The sequence below is a fragment of the Dermacentor andersoni genome, chromosome 1 (assembly GCF_023375885.2).
Source record: "Dermacentor andersoni chromosome 1, qqDerAnde1_hic_scaffold, whole genome shotgun sequence".
NCBI lineage: Eukaryota > Metazoa > Arthropoda > Arachnida > Ixodida > Ixodidae > Dermacentor > Dermacentor andersoni.
The window spans coordinates 253,626,448-253,647,597 of NC_092814.1; positions in this window are offsets into that span (position 1 = coordinate 253,626,448).

Genomic DNA, 21,150 nt, shown 5'->3' on the forward strand with positions numbered 1-21,150 from the left:
AACACTTGCAGATAGCCCTGTGAAGCCTTGTATGTAACTAGCGAGCTTCTCGCCTAATTTCTGCGCCCGTTCATGCTGATGTTGATCGGCGCGTGTGGGAAGACCAAGCATGTACGCGTAGGGGATGTTGAAGGCTGATTATGTCCGGAAGTCCGATTCCCAGTTCTTACACCGTCGGTTCGCAATGTCCCCAAGAGAGGAAACTGCTCTGTTCAACTCTCTGGCATTGTCTCAGCATGTGTAAGGAACAACCTTCTCATATGAAGAGTGAGTCTTTGACTAAATTTCGGCGAAACTCTCTTGGGGATAATTATCCGAGATTACGACTGGCGGTGATGTTAGACGTCTGCTGGACTGCGCCGGGCATAGAAGCTGTGATGGAGTACCCCTCACTACTACCCCTTATAAAGAAGTTTATTACGTCAAAGAAGCAACAACTGATGCGGGGCATCCGTGGTGCCCACAGAGTCGTCGTTGTAATTGGTACCATCAAACGTTCTTTCATGAGCTGCACGTTGCGACGCCACTGGATGTGAGGCTCTGTTCGCCACAGAAGGATGAGGACATCCCAAAGTGTTATCCTCCCTATTTCTGCGATATGGTCAATGAATCATTAAGTCTCGTAGATGCCACGGGAACTCATTTTGCTTGCTTCATTGGTTGTCACCAGTTATGTAATATTAGCAGGCTGTCGTTAATCGTAGGCATGGTTCAATAGCTAACGGAATAATTCAATTATTTCACATTGGCGGAAGTCAGCGTCCAGATTCTCGATTATGGCGTGCATATGCGTAGTATTACTAGGAAGAGTATGCGACCAAAACCGGGGTGCGCAGCGTAAGCGCGAAGCATTCCACGCGGCTAAAACAGTTTTCGTGCCCCTTTAACTTATATTCACTTAAAGCACCGCTTTGCACTCAGCGGTCTCAGGAGTCCGACTCTGAAGGCACAACTAGACGAGCCGCCAAAATCATAACCTCCACCACCGAGTTACTGGTTTTCGAAAAAGGCTTTCATCTTGGTGCCCCAACTTTTCGAAAATGGCCTTAGGTCGCGTAAATGCCAGCACGCCAGATCGATTATGGAGTCCATAATTTTCCCAATAAAAACACACACACACACACACACACACACACACACACACACACACACACACACACACACACACACACACACACACACACACACACACACACACACACACACACACACACACACACACACACACACACACACACACACACACACACACACACACACACACACACACACACACACACACACACACACACACACACACACACACACACACACACACACACACACACACACACACACACACACACACACACACACACACACACACACACACACACACACACACACACACACACACACACACACACACACACACACACACACACACACACACACACACACACACACACACACACACACACACACACACACACACACACACACACACACACACACACACACACACACACACACACACACACACACACACACACACACACACACACACACACACACACACACACACACACACACACACACACACACACACACACACACACACACACACACACACACACACACACACACACACACACACACACACACACACACACACACACACACACACACACACACACACACACACACACACACACACACACACACACACACACACACACACACACACACACACACACACACACACACACACACACACACACACACACACACACACACACACACACACACACACACACACACACACACACACACACACACACACACACACACACACACACACACACACACACACACACACACACACACACACACACACACACACACACACACACACACACACACACACACACACACACACACACACACACACACACACACACACACACACACACACACACACACACACACACACACACACACACACACACACACACGTATATATATATATATATATATATATATATATATATATATATATATATATATATCATCTCTATTTTTTAGTTCGGAGAGTTTTGTTTATATTTCCAGTGACAGAAACCGCATTTCTTCCTTTCGAACTGAATTTCTGGAAGAGGATGAAATAACCTGCACCAGAAATCAGTATATCCCAGTATTTAATTAAAATTATTTACCAATTAACTGCCTAACAATTCACCTTAGTATACATGTTGACGACTGTGAAATTGAGGCCGACAAGATAGTCTGCTTAGGCGAACTCCTTAGACAATACCAAAATCAGCTAAGAAATGCCTTGGCGTACCAGTGAAATTATTCCTAGCGGTTAGAGGAAGCATTTTCCGAAACTGTTAATTGAAACACTATAGTAGGATAAAACTTTAAAAAAAAGCAGCAGTTAGCAACCAAGGCACACAGATCGCGCGGGGTTGTTACTCCACCAGCCAATCACAGAAGCAAACAAAATCGTCGTCATGCGACCATTTCAAAATGGTGTCTTACTTGATACCTCCGGAGCGTCTGTTGTTCTTGAAGAGCTTTTTCATCGGTGGAAGCGATGAGGTGTGCAAAAGACATGCACAAAGTGTATGGAGTCTGAGCATTTCACTCTTCAGAAGTCCGCGGTACAGTTCATTTTACTGCTGAGCCCGTTTTACTCATGAAACTTCACTACCAACTGAAGTGAAACTGGACAATAAATAGTTGCAGCGAAGCAAGCGTTTTATTTCAGTTCAATAAAGAGTTAGGCTTTCGCCGTTCAATTACAATAGACGAGTGAAAACGTACAAAATTACGCGCTTATAATATTATTTTTGTGGCTACCATCTTATTTATATAGGTAACAAGGAAAGTTTGAAGCACGAACTATTTGCAGCCTCGCAAAGGAACAGTGGCTGGCGACTATGAGGGCGTGGGTGAGGCTTGACTGCAGACTTGAGTTGTATCAGACTTATATGTATTTCGCCAGGAAAAAAACAATAAAGTTCAGCATCATTGGAAGCAGCTCTGGCGGTGAGATGGAGGTTTAATTTTAGACTTCTATGTACACTAAAAAAAAAAAAAAAAATCCTGGGGTAATGCGTACTCTCGCCAACTTTTCTCGCTATGAATCCCATTATTTGTGAGTCTTAATAAGTCTCCTTAAATATCGTGTAGTTTGATTTCATCTAAAGAAAGGACGCAGTTTCGCCCGAAAACCGAAGCATTCATAGCGATAGCAAAGTATTAGACAACTAAGCGAAGTAAGGTTCATGTTGCTATCGGCCGTATACACTTCGGTAAATATTCGCTTACTAAACCTTTTAACAAGCATGGTGTCGCGCGCCTACAGCCAAACATCAAGTGATCTCACTCGACAACCGCAAGCACTCGCTGTCACAGCGCCGGTGTGATGAAGAGCGTTTGCCGCGGGCAGTGGGTGCTTCGTCGCTTCACGACGTCTCAGAAGCTTGACTTTACGTGACCTCCAACACTAGGCGGGCGGAAAGGCAACGCACCTGAAGCCATTAGTCCTCTCGGCGCGCACTGGGCTTTTCACCCGACGCAGATGACGCCCAAGATACGCGGGCGGGCCTCGTGTGCGCTCAGCCGCGCAGACCCCCGCGCGGACCCCCCCCCAGCCAAGGCCTTCTCCCCCAGCGGTCGTTTGATCACGTGACCTCCGACATTGGGCGACCGGGAATACGGAGCACATCGAGCGACCACTCGATTCGGTTCACGACTCGGTTCGCACCGCACACGGCGCGCGCGACGATATTTCATGCGCACTTCGACTTTGTACTGAACATAACGGCGATGGCGACGACTTCGATAAGTCCGCACTCCAAAAACAGTTGCACCCTTTGGGGTATATATTTGCCGCACAACTATAATCGTCATCTGTCTTGCTAGCATTTCTTTTCTTTAACGCTGCGAGCCCAGTACTTCCAAGTCACGAACGGCATGCGCGTTATCAGTGGAACAGAGAATTCTCGACAGGAAAGTAATGAACGCAGCCTTTTCAGAAACGAAACGCAAGCAAGACAGATGTGAATTATCGTTGTGGGGCAAATATACACCCCAAAGGGTGCAACTCTTTTTAGAGTGCATATAACTACTATTGCAGCTGAGAGCTGAAATCCGTGATCTGAAACTTTTATTTTTAGAAATTAAATTATGGGGTTTTATGTGCCAAAACCAATTTCTGATTATGAGGCACGCTGTAGTGGAGGACTCCGGAAGTTTCGACCACCTGGGGTTTTATACGTGCACTTAAATCTAAGTACACGGGTGTTTTCGCACTTCGCCCCTATCGAAATGCAGTCGCCGTGGCCGGGATTCGATCCCGCGACCTCGTGCTCAGCAGCCTAGCACCATAGCCACTGAGCAACCACGGCGGGTATCTGAAAAATGAGCACCAAAGCACCACAAAAAGCCTTGATTTTGCATATGAGTTTATAGTTGACCTGCAAAAGAAGCTTGAGGCCGGAATTCCTAAAAACGCCGCGTTACACAAAGAGAATAAAGGCCTGAACGAAAAGTCTAGATTGTTGGAAACTCGATATAAAGAACTTGAGAGACGTATAGTACAAATGAAGCAATATTCCAGGAACTCTAATCTAGAAATAAAGAGCGTGTTGAAAGAAGACCGGGAGAACGTTAGGGACATTGTTTCCAAAATAGGCAACGCTGTCAGTGAACCTGATATTGAGCTGAAACTGATATTGAGTGCTGTCATCGTGTCCCGAATCGCAACACTCAGGAAACGAACATAATTGTTCAAGTCCCGTGCAAAACGTAAAGCGATACTAAAGAAGGCAAGGAAGGCTCGGATTACTAACTATGACGCGGGGCATCAATATACGTAAATCAACACCTCTGCCCGGCTCTAAAGAAGATGCTTGGCATGGCTGTGAAGCGAAAACATCACAGCCACTGGAAGTCGGTTTGGACCTTCAGTGGAAAAATCTTTGCCAGGCAGTCTGAGACTTCTGATATCATATAGATTGCTTAGATTGCTTACGAGGACGACCTTGAAAAAATAATTTAAACAGTATTGGCTGACTGTAATGGCGGTGAATAACCAAGAGTTTGTTTCACCTAATCTGATAACCTTTTGCCCTAAGTATTCAAGCTCTGTGCTACATTTGAATGTACGATCTGCCAAAGGGAAACAGGACAATATTAAATACTTACTAGGTGAATTCTCTTTTAAATTTTACATAGTTACGATGACGGAGATATGGTATAACGAAGAATGCGACACTGTGTCTTGAAGGCTACAAAAATTTCTTTATGAACCGGATGAATCGGCGTGGAAGTGGTGTCGCTCTTTACACTAACATTTCTAAAACCTATGAACTCCTATCAGAGTATTCGGTAATTACCGATGACTACGAATTTTTATGTATTAAGATAGCTTCGAGCTAGTTACTGTGGTGTATCGCCCTCCAAACAACAACCTAATGTCGTTTATGAAATATTTTGAAGCATTTTTGGAATACGCTCGCTCGAATAACTTTAGAATAATTTGTGGTGGTGACTTCAACATAAATGTTCTTGATGACACACCTATTGTATGTGACCTTACGACGCGGCTACTTTCATCAGGCTATGTTAATATAATCAAAACACCTACTCGAGTAAGAGTGTCCACTTCGTCTGCTCTATACTTGCTAATTACAAACTGTGAAACTACAATTCGTGACGCTGGTACATTAGCATGGGAAATTAGCGACCATTGTCCAAGTTTTATATGTTATGATGCTCAGGGGAAAACTGGAAAACATCAGTGCAACTCAGTTACTGTTCAGTGTATCTCCAATGATAGCTTAGAGGCTTTCAAACCTAATATCTCTTTGCAAGATTGATCTTGCGTATATGAAAAAAGAAATGTGAATGACGCATATTTGAAATTTCTGGAGACATTCACGAACATTTACATGGCGAATTTTCCTTTTAACACTTTTAGACCACCCAGCAAAATAAGAAAACCGTGGGTAACATTATCGCACAAGAGGGAAATAAATTAGAAAATAAGCTTTTTCAGGCTTTCTTGAAAACAAGATGTCCTACTGCGCTGAAGAAGCTCAACGAAGTTAGAAATGAGCTCAGTTCGGAACTACGGCGAGCTAAGGCAACTTATTACGTACATATTTTTGGTAACATTTCGAACAAAGACTCATCCGCGGCATGGAATGCAGTAAATAAAGTTTTAGGCCATGAAAGAAAAAATGCGTCTCCAGAAGAAATAACGCATGAGAACAGAGTATATACTGGTGATGCTCTGGCGGAATTTTTCAATAAGCATTTCATTGGCAATAACACTCCTGCTACAAACCCATATCTCGGCGGTGACTTGGACAATATCTTCACCGAAAGTATGGTCCTTCATCCCACAGACGAAGTTGAAATTTATAGGACTTTCATGTCTCTAAAGAATAAGAGAGCACTAGATATCGACACCCTCCAAATTAGGCCAATCAAGACAATACTTGAATACACAGTGCCCGTACATACATACATATATAATTTGTCGATAGAATTAGGTGACTTCCCAGATTCAATGAAAAGATCAAGAGTATCTGTTGTACTTAATGGCGGAGACAAAAACGTGCCTAAAAATTACCGACCGATATTGATTATACCTATCTTTGCTAAAGCCTTTGAAAAAATCTTGCATTATCAGCTCAATAACTTTTTTCAGAGGATACAGCTTTTTTCAGGATCACAACATGGTTTTCGTAAGGGACGATCAACGGAATCATGCATTATCAGAACTGAGGGAACACGTGCTAATAAACATCCAAAATAAACTGATAACTCTAGCCCTATTCATAGACTTCAGCAAGGCGTTTGATTTACTTGACCTAGCAATTTCATTCACTTGACTTGGCGATTTTAATTTACCAAACATCACATGGAATACCGACCCCCCTTTAATGTCCTCACTCTCACCTCAAGCTCGTGACTTTTTAGAGCGAATACACTAGCTTTAGTCTTTAGACTAAATTAGAGTATCGCCTAGATAGTATAGTATCGTTAGATAGATAGTATCGCCTGTAACGTACCTGCCAGGAATTAGTGACCACTTACTTCTACAGTTTGATATTAAACTAGACCGTCCGAAAACCAAGAAGAAGAAAAAAATAATACGAGACTACTACGGAGCAAATTATCAGGCCATAACTAATGCACTATCCTCTTTTATCGGCGTTTTCCTTGATGGCTTTGAACACCGTAGTGTACAAACTAATTGGAACATGTTCACAGCTATAGTCAACCATCTAACTGAATAGTACATTCTTCAGCGCACCATTACAACTCACACAAGCTCTCCCTGGTACAATAATCACTTTAAGCGCTTATCAAATAAAAAGAAGCGTCTCTACCGCATTGCCAAGCTTTCACCCACAATTGAACGCAGGGCATCGTATACTGCGGCGTCAAACACATATGTGCAAGCGCTCAAAGACGCCAACACTTCCAATTACATGTTCTCCCTTCAATGTTTACCACTAATGTTAAAAGATTTTGGCATTGCAATTATTCCTTCGACTGACAACAGCCTTGTCTTAACCGACTTTTCCGGTGTTACAATTACTTCCGACCTTTCTGCCACCATACTAAACCATACATTTTCAGAAAATTTCACAACCACATCTAGCACACATATGCCAAGTACACAGCACTTTAACTATGTTACCATGTTACCATAATTGTTGCTCCATCCAGTGTCGGTAAGCTTATTGATGGACTGCATTCATTCTGCTCCCGGATACGATTGTATTAACTCGAAATTCTTAAAAAACACTTCATATTATTCTTCTATCATACTATCCAAACTTTTCCAGCAATCCCTTGACCATTGTATATATGCGCTACCTAATGAGTGGAAAATAAGCAAAGTGATTCCAGTGTATAAATCCGGCAGCAAAGGATCCCCTAATAATTATCGTCCCATCTCTCTCACCAGTACATGGTGTAAAATGCTCAAACATATTATTTTTACCAACCTGGTTAATTTCCTTGAATTGAACTCATTTTTACGTCGGCACAACGCGGTTTTCGGAAATCTTACTCCTGTGAAACCCAATTAATATCGTTTACACATGCACTACACCATATTCTTGACAAATCATTACTAGCTGATTGTATATTCTTAGATTTTTCAAAAGAATTCGACAAGGTGTGTCACAAACTATTACTCCATAAACTAAAACAACTTAACATAGACGGTAACCTTTTGAAATGGATTGAGTGTTTTCTTCTCAACCGCTCGCAATTTGAAGTAGTAACTTAGCGCGAATAAAACACGGAAACAAGAAAGACGGACAAGGACAAGCGCTTGTCCTTGTCCGTCTTTCTTGTTTCCGTGTTTTTATTCGCGCTAAGTTACTACTTCAAATATGGACGACCAACTAGCCCAACAGTCAACTCTTCTAGAATTCATTGCTCGCAATTTGTTTGTGCTAATGGCATTAACTCCGCTTTTACAGAGGTCCGTTCAGGTGTTCCACAGGGTTCCGTCCTTGGACCTCTACTGTTCCTAATTTGCATTAATGATCTTCCCTCGCTTATCAACTCCCATATCCATCTGTTCGCTGATGATTACGTCATTTTCAGAGACGTTGCCAATGCTAACGATATTGAATTACTTCAGCCGGACCTTAGAACTATAGGGAAGTGGTGCAATGAATGGTTAATGGAGCTAAATAATAACAAATGCAAAGCCATGCGTGTTTCTAGGAAAACATCTACAATACCGTCATACTACATTAACAACATTTCGTTGGAATCAGTTTCTTCATATAAATATCTTGGTGTTTACATCACTTCTAACCTAAGCTGGTCTCTTCATACTGAGAACATAATTAATAACGCTCGCATGCTTGGCTACCTACGTCGCAACTTTTTCAACATACCTACTAATTTGAAACTTTTTTATATAAAACTTTAATACAACCGAAACTCGAATACGCGACTCCGGTATGGGACCCTGCTCATGAAAACCTAATCAATGACCTCGAGATGGTGCAAAATAACTCTGTACGTTTTATTCTTGCTAACTATAACCGCACAGCGAGTATAACTAACGTGAAATCTAATCTTTGCCTCCCATCGCTGGCATCTCGCAGAAAAGTGTCTCGTGTTGCCCTCTTCCAGAAGTTGTACCATTATCATACTCTACGAGATCACTTCATCCCCCATCCAATTTATGTATCCCGTCGCATTGATCACCAGTACAAAGTCGGCATTCTGTCATGCAACACTAAAAGTTTTTCACAATCATTACCGCCGCGAACCTCACGTGACTGGAACCATCTTCCCGCCGTACTTGTAGGCCTTATTAATCATGAACAGTTCCGTGCAGCCTTAGCTAATATTGTATATACAGGTGCCATTTAAACACTCATGTAGCCAACTGTATTTGTTGTCATTCTTTTGTATTTACCACTCCCCCTCTGTAATGCCCTTGGCCCTGAGGGGTATAATAAATGAAGAAAATGAAAAAAAATTTTACACACAAGGTATCGATATGTGGAGTACGTGGCAAACCTTTATCTTTAATTAGATCTTATCTTTCGAACAGAAGCCACTATGTATGTATCGGCGCGCACAAATCATCCTTACTAACAATAACGACAGGCGTACGGCAAGGAAGCGTATTGGGACCGCTTCTGTTTAGTGTTTACATAAATAGCTTAACTAACATTGATTCGACAGTAAAGTTCATTATATATGCAGATGATTCCACAGCGTTTCTTTCTGGTGTTGAGGCTACCAAACTGGCCATTGACTGCAATCATCTACTTGACAAGCTAGTCAGCTGATCTTCATCAAACTCGCTTAAAGTTAATGTGAAAAGTTAAAAGCTTAAAAGTTATGTTCTTTCGAGCGAGAAACAAGGCTATGAGGTTAGAGCACGTCATTAGATCCGGAAATGATGACATTGAAATAGTTGAGGAACGCACTTTGCTGGGCGTAACACTATCCTCAAATCTTACGTGGGATTCACTCATTTTAATGCTATGTAAAAATCCTTGCGTCCGTCAGTGCTCCGATGTCGCGTTGTCGTGCGCTTCCTTTAAACATTAACCTCAAAATATATTACGCACTGCTTGCTTCTCCAATTAATTACTGTAGTTTCGTCTGGATAACAACGACGAAAACGAACAGAAAGAAAGTTCAAATATAGCAAAAACAATTATATGATAGCTTGCAAACCTTGAATCTTGTTAATCTAGTGTGAGTGCTTTTCAAAACTTCAGCATAATTCCCGTAAAATCATGTATCACTATTGTGTTCTGGCGTCTTTTTATCATTGAAACAAAATATTTAGGCAGTTCTTAGAAGCAACGGCGAGATTATGTGTGCACAGGCCTGTGTTAAATACACGCTGCACAGACATGTGGTCTCTCTCAAGTTGTCACAAAGATGACAAACTACAACTGCTGCAACACAATCTTCCTTTTCTTTTGAATAAATACAAAGAAACGCGATACATCTCGAAATCCCTGCTGCGAGAATTATATATATATACATATATATATATATATATATATATATATATATATATATATATATATATATATATATATATATATATATAATCCTCGTATTTCTGGTTCTTCTGCATTGCTGATGCACTCGTTTTATTTGCATTTTATATTATTCTTATTAGTTGGTTTTGTTTATCAGCACATATGCTTAAATTTTCACTTCATGTCTTGTTAAGTGTCTTGCTTTTTCTGTTTCGCTGTATCTGCCTTGTAACGGCTACTTGGGCCGCTGTCAAGCTGTCTACACAGCTTAATCCAAACATCATCATCATCATCATCATCATCAGCCTGGTTATGCCCACTGCAGGGCAAAGGCCTCTCCCATACTTCTCCAACTACCCCGGTCATGTACTAATTGTGGCCATGTTGTTCCTGCAAACTTCTTAATCTCGTTTATCCAAACAATGGATATCCAAACAAGGCTCCCGTGTGGGAGCCGAAACGTCTTCTTTTCTTTTAAATCTTTATTTGGTCGGCGAAGTGCCCCGGGTTTTTGTTTACCTTTTAACCAGCTTTTAGCCCAGGTAGTCATCCAGCACTATCTGGCGAATAAACTGAATTTAATTAAATTGAATTAGCTAGAGTGCGACACTTTGTTGGCGAATTACGTATGTTTATATTATGGCTCACTTTTCTAGTTCATATGTAGTCTCTTTGTCAAATTAGCAAGAAGAAAAAGGGGATCCGAGGGGTCGACTTTCTGTTATTTACAAACATACGAAGAAAATAGACCGCGAAGCCACATAACACAACAGGGAAAACTGTTGTTATGTTTAACTGAAATGTAGAAAAAAAAACTGAAGCGTCACCAAGGTTTAGCGTTGCGCTGAAGCTGCGCAGACAGTATTCTAACAATACGCGGTTGGTGGTGCGACAGAGCAGGCGAGACCACAGCTGTGGCACAAGAGGAACAACGCCGTGCGAGCTATCAGACGTCTCGCAACGCTGACTTGATGAGGAGCGCCGCAACGCGCGTTGCCGGCGTCGCAGCTCAATGGCGCGCGAGATGAGGCCGAAGTATTCGAAGCTAGAGAGTGTACTACTGTTCGTTCCGCCTAGACCACTGTATTGCACCATGGTGGGGCAACGCACATAGCTACTCAGCAGGAACGCTAGTGTTCGTGCGGGCAACTTTCATGCCAACACTGGAAGGCATGGAGAACGCTATCCTGACTCCGCTGCAGAGCCAACTGAGCGGAGAGTGCGGGTGTGCCCACTCGGCCTCGTCGCTTTGGCATTCAAACGTCCGGCGCGTCCCATCTGTGGAATGCTTCTGGTCCTCGAGGCGTGGGCCGCACATGCGCTGTTCATACAGCGACAGCATGGCGGCTTCAACGGCGCGTCTCGAGTGTCCATGTAATTTGAATCGCAATAATAATAAAAAAAGGCAAACAAAATGTGGGTGAAAAGACCGCTTGCCGCAGGCCGGAGCCGAACACATTTATTCCGTGTTACGCGCGCTGTGCTTGACCAGCTATGCTGTCGCGGCGTCAATCCTCAAGTCCACTTTCTTGGGTATTTGTGTATTTGTCAAAGATTAGCCTTAGGAGTTTATGAAAGCTCCACTCGCGGCCGTGGCAAATTATTTTCCTTTCTACAGGCAATGAGTACAAAACAAAGCTAGGCACATGAGAGGCAGGTTGCAGATCTTCGAGGTTACTTGCGGCATTAATCTTGTAGGATTCTGTATACGTATATAATAAAAAGGGACTCGAGGTTATTGACAAACTAGCCGCTGTACTTAACAGCTAGAGGGCAATAGGTTGTGGCTTTCATTGTTTGCGTCTGCTCTCTAACGCCGCGACAAATTAAGCTATGAACCTAAAGCTTTCAGCGGACTAAAGCGCAATCATTTAGTCCCCTCCCCCCCGCCCTTGTGGAGTGCTGCAACAACAGCAAATGCTTTGAGAGCTTACTTTACGGCTGGATGAACACTAGTGTAATTTACAGCCAGCACCTAGAGGCGTGTGTAAAGGCTGCAGAAGCTGTATAAAAGTGGAAGCTTTCGTAAACGCAAGCGAATAAGTAACAAGGATTGTACTTTTGTGATGCAATAAAGAAGCAATTAGCGCTGTTTTCACGTGATAATGCTTGTTTCTGCGTGAGATATTGTCACAAAGCGGTGATTTTGTTTTCTTTTTTGTCTCATCACTCAATACAAACAAACCAGCATAAAAAATGAGAAATGAACGAATGGCACCAGCTTATGACCAGTATATGAATACCCTCTTCTGGCTGCAAGACAGACATAAAGTATATCCGTAGGTGGCATTCGAGGTGGTAATTACGAACTTAGAGCTATGACCTAACAGCCGCGGCTTGATTTACATTGATGTGCGATGACAGCCGATGGCGTGCTCATCAGGAGGTATAAGGACTTCAAGTGCGAAATTTGTTGCAGAAATTTCACGCTTTCTCGTCTATGGCACCCCTATCTGTGCACGGCCGCTCCGCTATCAGATTTCAAGTATAATGTGATCCATGCCAGCAGAAGCGCTTTGTTCAAGTGAGTAAGGAGCGGCAGCCTGCACCGCACGTCCTACCGATGCGACTATATTCGATGGTTCAGTGCACATCTCAAACTGATCCGAAGTGGTTCGAGTGAACGCGCTGGATTGCAATGAAGAGATTTTTCGTTTTCCTCTTTCGACATCGCCATGAAAGAAAGAGAGAGAAAGAGAAAGGCAGGGATGGAGAGAAAACCTCCGACCCTGTAGTTTTTATCAGGCGTAAGTATGATGTACTCCGTATTACACCCTGAACATGCGCATTTTGGTGGTTCGCACCTTCTATGCAGAGGTATTCAGATACTGAGAACAACGTCGGCGCAGGATTTGTTTTACTGTGAACGGCATTAGCTAGGGAATGGGCAAAGAGTGCTCATCTATTGCCTAGAATTTCGAAGGATTCTCCCAGAACATGATTTTTGACGCGATACGTCTTTATAATGGGTCAGAGGGCGTCACTTGCTAAAGCTGCATGTAACGCAAACATGGTATAGCATTATCGTTTATATCTCTGATTCTGTACCACCCACGCGACTTGCTTTGGTACCGTTATGTAGACGAAAGAAACCATACAGCGAAAACGCATGTGTGGCGTGCACAGATGATGCCATTGTTGCGCCACGCGTTACGAAATAGGGGTTAAATTTAGCCCATCGCTCAGCGTTAAGAGAGTCAGCGCGGTAGTACATTTGTCAATTTGAGCGGAAGTGGTTGCATTTCAGAGAGCTCACCAGTACTCATCAGAATTTATAAGGCCTCAAAAAGCGTAATTTGCTGCATCAATTTCACGCTTGCTCGGCCATGGCCACCCTGCGTCGCACACGAACGCTATAGAAGTACCTTGAAGAGGCGCCGGCAGCAAGACAAAAGGATATCCAACCCATTTGACCAGGCGGAACATGTTCGTCTCCAGCGCAAGCACAGAATATTGAAACAAGCGGAGGAGCCTCAACCATCTACGAGTGTGGTGGGCTCGAGCGGCAAAGGGCATTCTCGGACGCATCGATATGGGGGGGAGGGGGGAAGTGGGGAAGGGGCGATTTTTCTTTACACTAATGTGCAAACACCCTCTGCCAAACATACAAGCCCGCTATGAACAGGGAGCGTGTATGATTGCAAAATTATACCTAAGATGCCCACTAGCTGTAACATAAGTAAGGCATGTAAGCTTTCCATTGCGTGAATAAATGTAACTTGTGTATTTCGTTATGTCATTTCTGTGCCCTAGTGTTCAAACACCCTCTGCGGCACGCTCATGACGTTTCACATACCCCACTGCGGCTGCGTCGCTCATGCAGCCTACACGATTTTTTTTTAATTGCGCGCTATGGAGAGGGGGAATCAAAGCAGCTTTGATGCACTCTTAAATTCGAGGATTCTGACTGCTACTCCTCCTCCGCCTTCGACTACGATCAGGCGTTATAAGCTGAAAAGGGGCTGAACGGGTCCGTCCCCGGATGAGCAGATTACCCAGGCTGCACAGAACGATAGCAGGTAGGGAAGGAAGGGCTTCGGCTCAGCGGCTGTGAGGCAAGTTACGAGCGTTAAAGAAAAAGTGAGGTCGAGATGGAGATTCTTTTTTTTTTTATTTACATAATACTGCAGACCTCATATGGTCTAAGCAGGATTCGCGCTGGCTCTCGGTCGTCAGAGGTAGTCTGCCACCACCGAATAAAGAAGGCGCTCGCCATCATACTAGAGAAAGGAGAGCCGCAGCCGGGGCCTTCGCATCGCCTGACCGTGGCCGAAAAGCAGAAGCCCAAAAAGAAGCAGCCAGGGAGCAAATTCGTGCTCTTCGAAAACACCCTTGACAGCGCAGCATCTCGAAAAGAAGCGGACCGCGAGGGAAAATAGCTGTGCGAAAACACCTCATAACTGTTGTTTGAAGTGATTGCGTTAAGGAAGCCAAAGTCACGGAAGTTTCTTTTTTTTTCTTTATGTGTTCAACGTCCTCCCTATGTAGTTTATTCCCATCCTCCTCTTTGCTACAGTTGCTGGCCGCGCATTTGAACCATTCTTAGTTGTTGGCATGTACAAATGGTGACAAATATTTGCGGGATTCGGGTTATGCGACAACGTTTTTTTTCCGAACAGTTTGTGCCTGCAGCCAATAAAATCGCGCCACGCCATGTAGCTCGCATATACATACAGACTGGAGGAAATCCATACAAAAGGTTGCGAGCCCAGGCTTGTATATGTATACCTTGCTCTCGAATCCCGCGACCGGTAATCTTTTGATGCCGATCGTACCAATAAATATTTTCATAGAAGGTTCGGAGCACATTGGCCTAGCACAGCCATACGCTTTCGGCTGATTGGTTTGAGGAGGAGGAGAAATAAACTTTATTAGTGGACAGTAGAATTGAGACTTAGGCCTCTCTACCTAGATGACGACCTCGAGCCCTTGGGCCCTGGCGGCATCTTTGGCCTGCTGGATTGCCTTGAGTTGGTCTTCTGGTGCACAGTTGAGCAACGCGGTCTCCCACTGCTCTCTGGTCTTGTTTATTTTATTCTTTGTGGGTGTCCGACGACAAGCCCAAACCATATGTTGTAGATCCGCCCTTTCTTGACAGAATCTACACCTATCTGTGTAAAGGTCAGGGTAGTAGCGGTGGTAGGCCACCGGGTTCGGATATGTATCTGTTTGTAAGAGGCGCCATGCCGTCGCTTGCCGTCTACTCAGCGAGGAGTGTGCTGGGAGGAAATGGGCCCTTCAGAATTTATAGTGTTTGTTATAGTGTTTGGTGATCTCGTTGAAGCTGCTCATCCGGTCTCTCCCCGTTCCCAGTATTTGTTGCGTGTCAACTGCTCGGCCCGTCAGTTCTCGAGCCAGGTTGTGCGCTATTTCGATCCCGGGAAGGGAGGAGTGTGCAGGTGCCCATATAATGTGAATGTCGTGATCTTCACGAAAGTTGTTTAAAATTCTCAGCGCTTCCGGCGAGATTCTTCCTTTTGCATAGTTCTTGACGGCTGTCTTGGAGTCGCTTACTACGATGTTAGCTTGCGGGGTGGCTATTACCAGTGCTAAGGCAGCCTCCTCCGCCACCTCCGCCTTCCCTGTTTTTACCGTGTCACTAACTCTGCAGTCACCCTCTAGACTCGTACCAACTATCGACATACTCAGTCTATTTGCGTACTCTGCTGCGTCCACATAGACCACGTCCCTGGCACTACGGAATCTTTTGTGCAGAGCTCTCGCTCTTGCGTTTCTTCGATCTTGGTGAAACTCCGGGTGCATATTTCAGGGGATTGGGGGTATTGATAGAGTTTCCCTTATTTTCCTTCGGATGTCTCTCCGCACTCCGTGCTGTGCTTCGTAGGTTATTCCGATGACATCTAAGATGTGTCTCCCCGTCAAACTTTGTGTAAGCCTTTCATACTGCGCGACTGTCTGGGCCTTGATAAGTTCGTCTAGTGTGTTGTGCACGCCGAGCGCCATGAATTTCTCGTTTGATGTATTTGCAGGAAGTACCAAAGCTTGCTTATGCGCCCTTCTAATTTTGCATTCTATCTTGGCTTTCTCCGCAGCGTAGAGCTTAAGGTAAGGGACCATATATACAATACGACTGATTACGAGTGTTTCTATTAATCATATGAGATTGTGCTCTTTCAAGCCATAGTGCCTGTTGGATATCCGCTTTATTAGTCTGACATTTTGTTAAACACTATTGTCAAGTAGTCTAATGGTGTCTCCGTTATGGCGATTTTTGGATAAGCGGAGCCCCAGTATTCTCAGGCTCTCCACTATCGGTATCGTGGTGCCTTCTACTGTGACCACAATGCCCGGTCTTTCCCTAATGCTTTTTCGACCCCGGCATGTGGGTCTATAGAGGAGTTCTTATTTTTGTGAGGAGCATCTCTGATGTAGTCTTCGACCGTGTTTACTGCTCTTTGAAGGATCTCTTGCACATGCCCATCGCTTCCACCCGCCACCCAAAGGGAGATGTTGTCCGCGTATAGGCTGTGTCCGAGTCCTTCTATCTTTTGAAGTCTCGCAGGATGACCGATCGATCATTGCCACGTTGAATAGAAAGGGAGATAGGACTGAACCCTGCGGGGTACCCCTATTACCCAGTTTGAGCACATCGACTGGCAAGAGATCCAGGACTGTCTGCCTGGCAACATCGAGACGCTAATTAACGCCGCTGCTCAAGAAGCCACAAGATCTTTTAGGCCTATTCCTAAATTTTCTGAATTCGAAGCAGAATTGGAGCGGCTTCGAGCAATCCGCCGTCGCGCGGAAAGAAGGTACATGCGCACCAAGTCCATCTACGACCTAAGGGAGGCGAGACGCATACAGAAGAAGATCCAGCGTCGGATCAACTCCCTGCAGTCTCTAAGATGGAAAACCTTCTGTGATTCCCTTGATCCGCATAAACCCCTGTCACATATATGGAGAACAGTGCGTGGTCTTCGAACAACACCGCAACAACGCCACCCCTTCAAATGCTTGGCTCTCTACCAAGGTCACAGAGAGATCGACGTCGCGGAGGACTTCTGTTTCAAGGTTGCTGCTCTACCGCCATCGTTCGCTACACGTGATCCACGTGATGTTTCAATCTTGCGATATTCTCTTATGGACAATCTGTTTTCCATCGAGGAGTTGCAGGCGGCGTTGGCAACGTGCAGACGTTCCTCATCGCCTGGGCCTGACGGGGTGACATACGTAGCTCTTGGAAACCTCGGTCAAACAGCCCGGCATGCACTTCTAGACATGTACAATAATTCATGGCGTGAAGGAGAAGTTCCTGCTGCATGGCAGTCCAGCCACCTTGTGCCTTTGCTCAAGCCAGGTAAATCACCCATAGACGTGGCGTCTTATCGTCCCATTGCTCTGGCCAGCTGTCTAGGAAAGGTGATGGAGAGGATGGTGCTGACGCGTCTAGAGCGGTATCTAGAACACTACAAGTTATACCCTGAGGCTATGGCAGGCTTTCGACGCGGACGCTCTTCTATAGACAACGTCATAGATCTTGTCTCATCTGTTCAGCACGAAAAAAGCCTCAGGAGACTGTCAGCGGCGATGTTCCTGGATGTTAAAGGCGCATATGACAACGTAACCCATCAAGCCATCCTGGACGCCTTGGGAGATGTCGGCCTAGGCGGCCTTGTTTTTCGGTGGATATCCAGCTTCTTCAAGGACAGGTCATTCTTTGTGCAAACAGAGGAGGATGCGTCATCACAACGCAACACCTACCGAAGCGTACCACAAGGCGGAGTCTTGAGCCCCACTCTATTTAACCTGGTGCTCATCGACCTGGTTCATACCCTTGCGGAATCCGTCCATGTGTCGATCTATGCAGACGATATATGCATTTGTTCATCAGGAGCGACGCGTCCCCAGGTGCGCGCCAGACTTCAAAAAGCGGCCACACTAACATCAGGTTATCTTCAAGCACTAGGTCTGGAGGTGTCCTGCGAGAAGTGCTCTATAGTCACTTTCATGCGTAAAGCAATGAAGCCGTATGTTATCAGAATTAATGGACAGCCAATTGCCTACGAGAAGACGCACCGCTTTCTAGGAGTGATAATAGATCGAGACGTTTCCTGGAGTCCTCATATCTCCTACCTAAAAAGCAAATTAGTCATGATAACCCACGTGCTCAGATTTCTTGCGGGAAAGTCATGGGGTGCGTCTGTGAGTGCGATGCTCCAACTCTATAACGCACTATTCCTCGGTCTCCTGCGCTATAGCTTACCTGTACTGGGTGGGACCGGTAAGACCAACCTGCGTGCCCTCCAGTCTGTACAAGCTCAAGCTCTGCGAATTTGCCTTGGTCTTCCCAGATGTGCGTCCATGGCAGCAACAATAGCCATCGCGCATGACCACCCCATCAACACGTATCTTCAAGTCGACACTTTAAGGATGCATATCTAGGATCATTGATATCATGTATATCTATGAGATGCATGGATATCTAGGAGATGATGCATCGCATCATCTCGCCTCCCTTCCTGCCGCTAGACCTCGTTCAGCGTTTAGCAAGATTATTGCCGCCAACCATGGAACTTTACCGTCAAACTTCACGCCTGCAGCACGACCATCTAAACCGCTGTGGTGCCTCCATCCACTCCACGCTCTTCTTGTTAATGCCGGTATCAAAAATAAAACGGAGATGTCAACTTTCGCCCTCAAACAAACCATGCTTTCAGTGCTACATGACAAGCACAGAGGACGCATCCACGTTTACACGGACGGCTCTGTCTCCTCTAATAGTTCAGCTGGAGCAAAGGTGATTCCCGCAGAGTGTGTCACCCTCACGTTCAAGACATCTCACATTACATCATCGACAGCTGCAGAACTCGCAGCTATCCGTGCTGCACTGGAGTTTATTGTTCCCAAATCATCACATTCATCGTCCATCTTATGGGACTCAAAAGCAGCTCTTCAGTGTCTGATGTCCCCTTTCAACCATGGACCAAATGTGCAACTAGTCGCAGCCATCCGGCTACTCCACCATCACGCAATCAACAAGGGACACAACATCATCTACCAATGGATACCGGGTCACTGCAGAATTTCAGGAAATGACAGTGTGGATGAGGCTGCCCGGTCGGCCCATGATGGTGCCCAGACTATACCCATACCGCTGTCAAGAACAGATGCAGCCGCAAGTCTTCGCTCCCTCGCCCACGAGCTTACACAGAATCAGTGGAACACCAGTGAATTCACGAACGCACGTCTCCACAGATTGGATCCACGTCTGCAACTAAGCCTACCATCAGGGTTGCCACGAGCGGAAGCAACGCTTCTGTGCCGCCTGTGGCTCGGCGTGGCATTCACGAACTCCTATTCATTCCGCATTGGAATGGCTGACAGCCCTACTTGCGACACCTGCGGCTGCGAGGAGACGATTGAGCACCTCCTTTGTGACTGTCCCCGTTACAAAGGGCCAAGACAAGTGCTCGTGACCGCTCTCGAAAAACTGGACAATCGCCCCTTTACAGAGGAAAAAGCTCTAGGACATTGGTCCAGACGGGCTTCGGCACTCAAGGCCTTAAGAGGAAGCTTTAGCTCGGGCCCAACTCCGATGCGGCCGATTCAAATACATGTAAAACGCAAAAACGTTTTTATGAGATAACCCCTGGACCGATTTTGATGACATTTGTTGCATTTGAAAGAGAAAGGTAAATTCTGGTGACTGTTGGAAGCGGAATTTCGATTTAGGGTTTGAATTTTCTTAAAACAATTTTCAAATATTTGACCGCATGAGAAAATAGAAGCACCAAGTTTACAAATTCATAGCTCTGCATCAAGAACTGATATCGCGGTTCTGTAAACGGCATCCATTAGATCATTGAAAGCGGACAAATTAAATATGTCATTTTACATCTTACGTGAATTTGTTACGTTGGTTACAATGGTTTTGCAAAAGTTGTATTTCCCTATGACTAAATTTTTTTATATTCATGTGTAACATATAAATTTTGTCCGCTTTAGATGTACTATTAGATGCAATTCACAGAATTGTATTATAATTTTTAGTGGTTGAGTTACAGAGTTGTAAACTTGATAGTTTCGTTTTTTGAAAATTTGCGATTTTTGCCAATTTTCCATAAAAAATTTACAACCTAACTCAAAAATTCGAAACCAGCAGTCACTAGATTTTAAGTTTGTCTTTTAAATGCAACAAACTTCGTCAAATTTGGTGCAGTGGTTGCCGAGAAAAACGAATTCTCCTTTTACATGTATTTAGATAGGAGCACTCGAGCTAAAGCTTCCTCTTAAGGGCTTTGCTGAAGTTTTTAAGGACATGCGAATTGTGCGACCGCCTTTGAATGTTGTAGCGCGTAGTTTCGCGTTACTGTGTGAATTTTCTGGTTTTCTTTTTTTCCTCTTCTTCTTCTTTCTCCTTTTATTCCATTTACCCCTTTCCCCAGCACAGAGTAGCCAGCCGGTACTTACACTGGCTAACCTCCCTGTCTTTCTTCTCCTTTGTCTCCTCCTTGAGCACCTCCGATTTGGATTCTCCAATTGAAATCTTTGCGGTACGATCCGTCAAGAAGTCTTTGATGTACGCGTATGTTTTACGTCCTGCATCCTGCTTTTGGGGATTTTGTAGTATTGTATTGTGCGTGACGGT